At 34.0% G+C, this 10,837-nt stretch overlaps 1 pseudogene; it reads left to right on the top strand.

The window, feature by feature from the left end:
* Positions 1–1,050: 1,050 nt before the first annotated feature.
* On the top strand, positions 1,051–1,792 carry LOC108286181 (annotated as a pseudogene).
* Positions 1,793–10,837: the final 9,045 nt, after the last annotated feature.

The raw sequence follows: 10,837 nt of genomic DNA, 5'->3' as shown, positions 1-10,837 counted from the left end.
GTTTCCGGGTTACAGTACGGCATTAATAAAATCAACGTATGAAACAAATCTTCATAAAGACAAATCATCTTATAACACTAGCTGCCTCAGAGTAGATATCATTGGCTCATCCATGATCCCATTCATCAAAAAATATTTATTGGTGACCTAATAGGTTCCAAATTCTGCTAGGTTGTGGGGATAGAAAGATAATTTAATCCAGTTCTCAAATCTTTGTTAGCTTAAGGTTAGTGTGACAAAACAACTACCTGTAACATAATGTATCTAACATTCTCTGTTACCACAATTTTAGGACATTCCAAGCATCCAGGGCACACCATCGTGATTCTTCTGATTCATGAATATTAACCTAAACAGTGTCAGGTTCATGGGGAAAAAACTGGATACTCAGGAAGGATTTGAGCCAACTATCCAACATTTATATATTAAAAAAATTATTTTTTATTAAGACATAATTAGTGTACGTATTTTCAGGGTACATGTAATAATTTGATACATTCATATAATCAAATCAGGATAATTAGGATGTCCATCACATTCAATGTTTAGCTTTTCTTTATGCTAGGAGCATTCAAATTATTGTCTTCTAGCTATTTTGAAATGTTTAATAGACTAATGTTAACTACAGTCACCCTATTGATCTATCAAACACCAGGTCTTATTTCTTCTATTAGTTACTGTATATTTGTACCCATTAATAACCTCTCTTTATTTCCTCCTTTCCCACACTTCCTGGCCTCTGGAAACCTGTCTTCATGAGCTCCACCTTTGTAGTTCACATATGTGAGTGAGAGCACATGATATTTGTCTTTTTGTGTTTGGCTTATTCATTTAACATAATGCCCTCCACTTCCATTTACATTGCTGCAAATAACAGGTTTTTATTATTATTTATGGCTGAATAATGTTTGATTGTGTATATACCACATTTTACTTATTCATTTATCCATTTACGGGCACTTAGGTTGATTTTATATTTTGGCAACTGTGAATAGTGGTGCAGTAAACATGGGGGTGCAGATATCTCTTTGATATATTGATTTCCTTTCTTTTGGACCACATCCCAACAATCCCTTCAAGCCTCTACCAGGCAGTGTGAAGATGCCTAATGCACCCAATACACAACCAGCAATACTGAAACCAACAGAGAAACATCCAGTTTATACAGATTGCAAAAAAATATGCATTGGCCCAAGTTGAACTTCTTAAGCACCAGGAAGAAGCAGAAAGAAACAATGGAGAATTAGGTCACAGGGAATGAGAAATGCAAAACCTCACTCAACATCATGGAAAAAATAATTGGCCACTTCTTCTTAGCAATTTTCCTACAGAACCTTGTTTCTATCAGGATTTCTCTGTTGACATTCCTATGGAATTCCAAAAGACAGTAAAACTTATATACTAATTGTGATGTTCCATGCTGTAACAGTGTTTCTAAATATCTTCAGATGCTTGGCTTGGTTTTGTGCTGATTTTGCAAGAGTGGTTGATTTTGGATTGAGTATCCTGTGGCTCTTGCTTTTTACTCCTTGTTCATTTGTCTGTTGGTACAGACCAGTTTATGGAGCTTTCAGGAGTGACAGTACACTCGGATTATTTGTATTCTTCTTTGTCTATATTAATTAGTTTGCTGTACATGTACTCCAGGCTGTAGGATTTCATAATTGGGGCAATTGTGGTTGAATTTCAACCCTTACTGCTCTCAACCAAAATATTTCCTGTTGGAATCAGGATATTTATCGTAGCAGCATTTTTCACAGCATCAGCAGTCATCTTACTAGTTATGTTTTAAAAAGATGGCCTCCAGCTGTATCTATGTATATATACCACATTTCCTGTATCCAATCTACCATTGATGGACATTTAGGTTGATTTCATGACTTTGCTATTGTGAATAGTGCTGCAAGAAACATACAAATGCAGGTGTCTTTTTGAAAAAAGAATGTACTAATTAACATTAACACTAATGGTGTACAAGGGTTCCCCTTTCTCTACATTCTCACCAGCATCTGTTATTCTCTGTCTCTTTTGTAAAAGCCATTCTAACTGGAGTGAGATGATATCTCATTGTGGTTTTGATTTTCAGTTCTCTGATAATTAGTGGTGGTGACCATTTTATCATATATATGTTAGCAATTTGTATGTCTTCTTTTGAGAAATATCTGTTCAGATATTTTTTTATTCAATTATTTGTTTTTTTACTATTGAGTTGTTTGAGCTCCTTATATATTCTGGTTATTAATCCCTTGTCAGATAAATAGTTTGCAAATATTTTCTCTCATTCCGTAGGTTGTCTCTTCAATTGTTTTATTGTTGTGCAGAAGCTTTTGAGCCTTATGTAATTTATCTAGTTTTGATTTTATTTCCTGTGTTCTTGAGGCTTACTTAAAAAATCTTTGCCCAGATCAATGTTCTGGAGCATTTCTCCAGTGTTTTGTTCTAGAAGCTTTATAGTTTTTTGTCTAGTAGTTTTGTATTTAAATAAAAATATATCCTATGCTCATGAATTGGAAATGACCATACTACCCAAAGTGATTTACAGATTCAATGCAATCCCTATGAAAATACCAGTGACATTCCTCACAGGAATAGAAAAAGAAAAAATTAACATGAAACTACAAAAGACCCCAAATAGCCAAAGAAATCTTGAGCAAAAAAAAAAAAACAACAAAATTGAAGGCAACACACTACCTGTCAACAAATCAGCCGGTTCTACATAAAAACAATGGAACAGAATAGAGACCCCAGATATTAATCCACATACGTACAGTCAACCCATTTTGGTTTAAAACACCTAGAAAATACAATGTGGAGAGTGCAGCCTCTTCTATAAATGATACTGAGAAAACTGGATAACCATATGCAGAAGAATAAAACTAGACTCTATGTCTCACCATATAGAAAAATCAAATCAAAATGAATCATTATTTACCTCTTAACTCAGTCTTGATTTTCTTTAATTGTCCTCTATATGCAATGATTCATGTCAAAGGACAACAGTGGCAATTATTTGTGAAAATCCTAAGCAGTTAATGCTTTTGATAGAAGTGAAGAGATCTAATCTATAAAGAATAAGAGAAAGATGAAACTATAACTAAAGACCAGTTCAAGTTCAAGGAAGGAATAACTTTGATATCTTGAATAAGACAGGGATAAGAGAGGAACATGAGAGTCACGTGTTTTCAGAATGCAGGGGAGTTTTTAATGGAACGGCAGAAGATTAAAATACCAAAAAGAGTGGTTGGTTTAAAGGGCAAAGTCTCAGAACTCATAGAAGATGTTGAAATAAAGAACAAAAACATGAAATTAACCTGAACAGAAAGAAGCCATCATCCTTCAAAACAAGAGGAGGAGAGTGAAGTGAGAGTTGATGTGGGTAGTGTGTGGATGGAGGAGAGATTTTTATGGGTTGAATTGTGCTCCCCCAAAATATATGTTCAAGTCCTAACCCCACTACCTCAGAATATGATGTTATTCAGAAATAAGGCTGTTTTGGATGTGATTAGTGAAGATGACACCATACTGGAATATGATGAGCCCCTAATCCAATACAACTGCAATCTTTATAAAAGAGGGGAATTTGGACACACACAGAGAAGGAAGACAATGTGAAGACACATGAGAGATGATGGCCATACAACTGAGGGAGAGATTGGAGTGCTGCATTTGCAAGCTAAGGAATGACCACAGATTGCCAAGAGTTTCCAGAAGCTAGAAAGAGGAAAGACAGAGTTCTCTGCAAGTTTTAGAAGGGGCGTGGCCCTGCTCATACCTTGATTTCAAGCTTCTAACCCCAAGAACTGTGACACCATAAATTTCTGTTGTCATAGCCACCAAGGATGTGGTACTTTGTTATAGCAGCCTTAGTAAATAAATACAAAGATGTTGCAGAGATCACACTTGTGGCCGTTATCTGACTGATGATGAAGTTAAGGGACTAGCACCAAGATTAAAAGGGAGCATTGACTATAGTGAAGTTCCAAACTAATACCTGAGGAGACTAAAAGTGGAAGCCAAACATGAAGATATAAAAATGAGTAATAAGGTCTCAGCTGAAGTCAGTGACTATGAATTTATTGCAACACTAATCTGATAAAAATTCCAGACACAAATATTAATTTAGTGCATGATAAAGATATTTCAAATCAGTGCATATATGATGGATTGGTTTTTCAATACAATACAATTAACAATTTGGGGGTATAAAAATAAATATCTACAAGTGGAACTACCTGTCCCCTTGAATTAAAAATAATGTTAAAGAGTTGTTAATAATAATAGTTTTAAAAAGAGAAACAACTTAAGTATATAATATATAAATAACATGTGGTTGTTAACAAATTTTACAGCATAATAATATATGCTTATTTTACAAACTGGAAAATGTCAATACATGCAATTGTCAACTATTATATAGTTTTATAAAATATATGTATATGCATACACACATATGCATAATGTATCTATACATCTCTAAAGAAAATAAATCGTTATTGACTATTATCTTTAAATGACAGAATTACAGGTATTCTTCCTATATGATTTTCTTTCAAATTATATACTTAATTTTGGCTTTAGTTATTTATGGCTTTATTTAGGAACGTACTGTAACAATGATCATTCTAGAACTTGAGAATTCTATGTAAGTTGTCAAAATAGCACAATGTTTCAACTCTCTTTCTTCAAGAATCAAAAACAATTCCTGAGATGGAGATCAGAAGGGAATAGTCTCTTGGATCCATGAAGCACACATCCATAATCTCATAAGAATTACTCCCAAGGCATGTTTTCAGGTGAATTCTGGATTTGTTATTTTGCATAGACTCTGGTCATAACTATAGATTTAGATTTCAGAGACCCAATCTGAATGCAGGGTTCAGATAATTTGTTCACATTCTCCTGCCTGAGTAGAACAATCCTACTCAAGTAATTATTCCCCATCAAACTAAGACTCATTTTCTTATTCCTGCCTGGTTCCCCACAATATGGCTCATCATTGCTATGCCTTCCCTTAGAAGTCTATTCCATTTGTTTATCCAGCACAAAGTTCACCCAAAATTGTCATATTGATACTTCCCTTGTAATTCTTCCAGTATTTTCTACTGATCTTCCTAGTCTTCGGTACAATCTGTCCAGAATCTTTGTAACTACTCAAAATAGCAGTCTCGGTCCTTAAGAAAGTGGGTTCCCAATTTCCTCTATTATGAATTTTTCACATTCAGCTTTAAGAGGTTACCTCTCAACAGTTTTTGGACCCTGTTTCGCTGCAGGGTCTACAGACAATTTAGCATGCTCTTTCATATCTTCCCCTCTCTTTCTACCCAAGATTTCTTTGGACCTCTACCACAGTTTCTGATCTACTAACAACAATGCATCTTCCCCTTTTCTAATTCCTTTGTTAAGTATAGTTAGATGTGGGTACATATTATTTTCCCAGTTGTCTTTCCTGGTCCTAATATCTGCTTTTCCTCTTTAACTCTGTCCAGTCTTCTGATTTCTGCAATCTCAACTTTTGTTTTTAGGGAATTAATTTCTTTCTATAGATAAGTGTTTTTCAAGGAGGCTGTAATTGATAACACTGCAACATAACTCCTTTTTGGTGAAGCTATTGCAACTGGTTTAGCATACCTGGCTCCTGCTTACTAAATGCCAGGAGGATCTTGTGAAATTCCACTATGGAAATCAAAAGTCCACAACTGTGTGTACATCATTATGTTTTGCTTTTCTGTTTTTTGGGGTTTTTTTGTTTTTTTGGGTTTTTTTTGAGATAGCATCTCGCTCTGTTGCCCAGGCTGGTGTGCCGTGATGCGATCTCGGCTTACTGCCTTCCAGGTTCAAGCGATTCTCCTTTCTCAGCCTCTGGAGTAGCTGGGATTACAGGCATCTGCCACCACTTCCAGCTAATGTTTATATTTTTAGTAGATGCAGGGTTTCACCATGTTGGCCAGGCCAATCACGAATTTTTGGTGTGTGGGTTCAAATGTGCCTGACCAATGTGACCTGGCCTGCTAATTCTGCCTATTTCCAACTCTAGAGGGTCCCAGGAGAGGTAGTAGAACACTGGAAAAGTGTTATAAGCTCCATGCTTTCTCTGGAAAGGAAGAAGTAGGAGATCTAGAAAAACTGCTTCTATAGCAATGCCCAAACCAAAGCCCACTTGGAATAGTTTCGGGAGAAAATGGGAAGTAAGGGTGGTGAATGATGAGTTTTCTTTAAAAGGGAGCAAAGTTGGAGCAGAAACTGAAGTGGGATGCAGGGTAAACAAGGGTTTTTTATACAATACAAATCAGAGACTGTGTTTGTATGTATGGCACTAGGAGCTGCCTCAAAAACTTATGGTTTCCACTTTCTCTTCATAACAGAATTCTTAAGAAAAGTTAACAAGAAAAATAATTTGTTCAAAAGAAATATATGTATGTTTGTGTGTATACATACACCTACTCATATATAAGCAAGTGCAGTGGTGTGAAAGACGCTACATCTATAATATGTCACTTTCATATCCCTAGATTCAATGAAAATAGAAGTTCTGCTGAAAACAAAATATTCTTTTTTAAAAAGCAGGTCAGTTTAAGTACAATTAAGCTCAAAAAAGTTTGAGTATTGACTCAGTTGTGGAATGCAATCCAGAAAATCACAAATTTGTAGAATATTCTCAGAAATGATGAGTATTTGAGATGTTTTATTTTGGTGCTTTCATTTTCTATAATGAAATGAGATAACAAATCCCTATTTGCGTCTTAGTATTCCAAAATAGCTAGTAAGAATAGAAAAATCTGACAGTTGCTGTGAAAAAAGAAAAAAATACATGAAAAAAGCCAAATCTGTCCAATCTTGTATTTATCCATTCAGTCTATAAATGGTGTTATTGTTGAAAAGAAGTTGAATTTTCTTCAGCGAAAAACTTTTTTGTGGAGAAAATAGCATTTTTTGCTTACTAAATAAATATATGTAAAATTGATTTGATTCCCTTCTATTAATAACCACTAAAAATATAATGGTGGAATATAATTCATTCATTTATTATACAGATACTTTCAGGTTCCAGCATGGGCTAAATCCAGGGTGCAACAATGATGAAAATCGACTCCAGTAGAAATGAGGTGTATTTCTGCTCTCAAAGAACCGATAATCTTCACATTAAAATTATTACGAAGAACACAAACAGGCAATTCACAAAAGAATAACTAATTGTCTAGAAATGTGTATAAAATACTCATCCTCACTAGTAATAAATAAGTGCAACTTTAAAATTACAGTAAGATACTGCTTTTTATCAACCAACTTAGAAAAGACTTTCTAGTAGTAATATTTGGATTGGTGCATAGAAATAGGCCCTCTTATTAATTGTTATTTGGAGCATTAATTAGCAACATTTTTCTAGAATATAATCTGGCAACAGGCATTAAAAGAATTAAAAGTTGTCATGCTGTATAGCACAAACCCACTTCCAGGAAATTCAGCTGAAAACTTAGATTTCTGAGGTCTTTATAAATAGAGCGATGAGAATGTTCATCACACCACTCTATATGTACCATGAAATGGAAGATTTGCCAAAAAAAGTATGGCACATTCTTATAGTACCATCTTGCTAGTAAAAATTAAGCGGTAAAATAATACTGAATTAACATTAAGAACTTTATGATATAGTTAGTAAAATAGAAAAACAGTTTAAATTGGGTATAGCATAATGCCATTATAAGTAATACATGTGTATATACTGTAAAAAGATATATGTACACACAGAAGAAAGTACAGTTGTCCCCCCTTATCTACCAGAAGTATGCTCCAAGACCCCCAATGAATGCCTAAAACCTTAAATAGTAGCAAATCCTATATATACTATGTTTTTTTTCTATACGTATGTACCCATTATAAAGTTTAATTTATAAATTAGGCACAATAAAATATACTGTAATAAAAGTTATGTGAAGGCTCTCTCTCTCCCTCTCCCTCTCCCTCTCTTAATATCTTATTGTACTGTGCTCACCTATTTTCAAGCCACAGTTTTCCAGAGGTAACTGAAACCTTAGAAAGCAAAATTATGGATAAGGAGGGGACTACTGTAAACTGTAAGCAAAAAAGTGAAATGAGTTACAAGAGAAAAGAAGATATAAAGGTCATTTAAATTTTCTTCTTTTTGCTTTTTTATATATTATACATTTTTTATACTGAACATGTAAAACATCTTCAGTTAAAAAATAAACATTTAATTAAGCAAATTTAATCTCTCTATGGTTTGGACACAAACTTTGTTGGTCTCTTAGATTTTATTGACTGCCTTCTATGTCTCTCTTAGTTGACTACCTGCCTTCATTGAATTGCTCTCTGCTCTTAAAGTTGGAGGAAATACGCTGCATTGGACTATGGGATTTGCTGAGAAGCTACTGAGGAGCCAGATAAAAAATAAGTGTGATTTATGTTACAACATTAAAAAAAAAAAAACTTGAAAACCCTATGTTAAGTGAAAGAAGCCAGTCACAAAAGGTCATATATTATATGATTCTTTTTGCATAAAATGGCCGGAATGAAAAAAATGTATGGGAACAGAAAAGTTAGTGGTTGCCATAGCTGGGGAAAAGGATAATGGGAATGACAGCTAATGAGCTTGGGGTTTCTTTTAAGGGTGATGAAAGCATTCTAAATTAGGAGATTCCTGGTTCTAAAATGGCAATGCAGACACAGCTGGCTTCACTCCCTATCACAGGAAACCAAAAAATATGTATATACAACACTGAGATTATCACCAGACAGCAGTCTGTTTAGAGATAGGCAGTCTGCAGATTTGTAAGTTGAGACAACCACAAGCCAAAATGTGGAGAAAGATGGAATTAAAGTATACCGTTGTTTTGTTTTTTTTTTTTTACTTTTTTCTTTGTTTGATTTCCCTCTTTTTTTGGTAATCTAAGTTGTTATCTCTTTACATAATTTATTATAAGATGTTTTATGTAAGCCTATGCTAACTACAATGCAAAAACCTGTAATGGATACACTAAAAATAAAAAGCAACAAATAAGACATACTACCACTAAGAAAATTACTTAGCCACAACGGATGATGGTAAGAAAGGAATAGAGGAGTTATAAAACAACCAGAAAACAAGAAAAGAAAAATGGCATACTCAGTCCATACTTATCAATAATGACACTGAATGTAAATGAACTAAATTCTCCAATTAAAATACACAGATGAGCATGTTTTCACATGTTTGTTGGCTGCTTCTATGTCTTCTCTTAGAAGTGCCTATTTATGTCTTTTCCCACTTTTTACTGGGGTTATTTGTTTTGTTTTGTTTTTTTTTCTTGTTCATTTAAGTTCCTTATATATTCTGGATATTAGATCCTTGCAGATGGATAGTTTCTGAATATTTTCTCCCATTCTGTAGGCTGTCTGTTTACTCCATTGATGGTTTCTTTTGCTGTGCACAAGCTCTTTCGTTTAATTAGGTCCCACTTGTTAATGTTTAGCTTTCTTGCAATTGCTTTTTGGGTCTTGGTCATAAATTCTTTGCCAAGGCTGATGTTGGGAAATGTATTTCCTAGGTTTTCCTTTAAGATTTTAATAGTTTGAGATCTTACATTTAAATCTTTAATTCATCTTGGGTTAATTTTTGTAGGTGGTGAAAGATAAGGATCTAGCTTCATTTTTCTGTACGTGGCTTTCCAGTTATCCCAGCATCATTTGTTGAATAGGGAATCCTTTCTCTGTTGCTTATGTTTTTCAGTCTTGTTGAAGGTCAGATGGTTGTAGGTATGTAGCTTTATTTCAGAGCTAATGGGTTCCAATGGTCTATGTGTCTGTGTGTGTACAAGTACTATGCTATTAATCATCAGAGAAATGCAAATCAAAACCGCAATGAGATACCATCTAACGCCTGTCTGAATGGCTACTATTAAAAAGTCAAAAAACAACAGATGTTGGCAAAGCTATAGAGAAAAGGGAAGGCTTATACACTCTTGGTGGGAATGTAAATTTGTTCAGCCTCTGTGGAAAGAAGTTTGGAAATTTCTCAAATAACTTACAACAGAACTTGAGACCATTATGTTAAGTGAAATAACCCAAGCACAGAAAGAAAAATATTGCGTGTTTAATCAAATATTGCATGTACTCACTCATTTGGGAACTGAAAAGGTGGATCTCATGAAGATAGAGAGTATAGTTGTGGCTACCAGAAGCCAAGAAGAGTGGGAGAGGAGAGAATAAAGAGAGATTGATTAATAGGTACAAATATACAGTTAGAAGAAATAAGACTTGATGTTCGATAGATCAGTAAGGTGACTATAGTTAACCCTAACCTTTTATACATTTCAAAAGAGCTAGAAGAGAATAATTTAAATGTTTCTAGCACAAAGAAAAGCTAAATATTTAATGGGATGGATATTCCAATTACCCTAATTCAATTATATGAATGTATCAAATTATTGCATGTGCCACAAAAAAAAGTATACCTATTAGATAGCAATAGAAAACTAGTTAATTAATTAATTTTAAAAAGGAAAAGCTATAACTTGCATGTTGCAATTTAAATAACAATACAAGATAATCATTAAACAAAAAAAATAAAATTACATGGTGGTGATGGTTGCAGAACTCTGTAAATAGAAACCATTGAATTCTATGCTTTAAAATGGTGAATCTTGTGATATGTAATTATACCTCATGAAAATTCTTATTTAAAATAAGGATTGTTGTGAAGATCAAAGATGATAATCTATGTAAAATGTTGGACACAGCGCACTTAGTCAACACTCAACACGCATTAGCTATTACTATTTTAGAGTGAATGAGCTTAGGAAGCTTTGTGTGATTCTGAAGGCACTGAGAAAAAAATGGATGA

The sequence above is a fragment of the Cebus imitator genome, unplaced genomic scaffold (genome assembly GCF_001604975.1).
Source record: "Cebus imitator isolate Cc_AM_T3 unplaced genomic scaffold, Cebus_imitator-1.0 Scaffold315, whole genome shotgun sequence".
NCBI lineage: Eukaryota > Metazoa > Chordata > Mammalia > Primates > Cebidae > Cebus > Cebus imitator.
The sequence above is the reverse complement of the archived record's forward strand: the minus strand, read 5'-3'. Positions and strand labels throughout refer to the sequence as shown.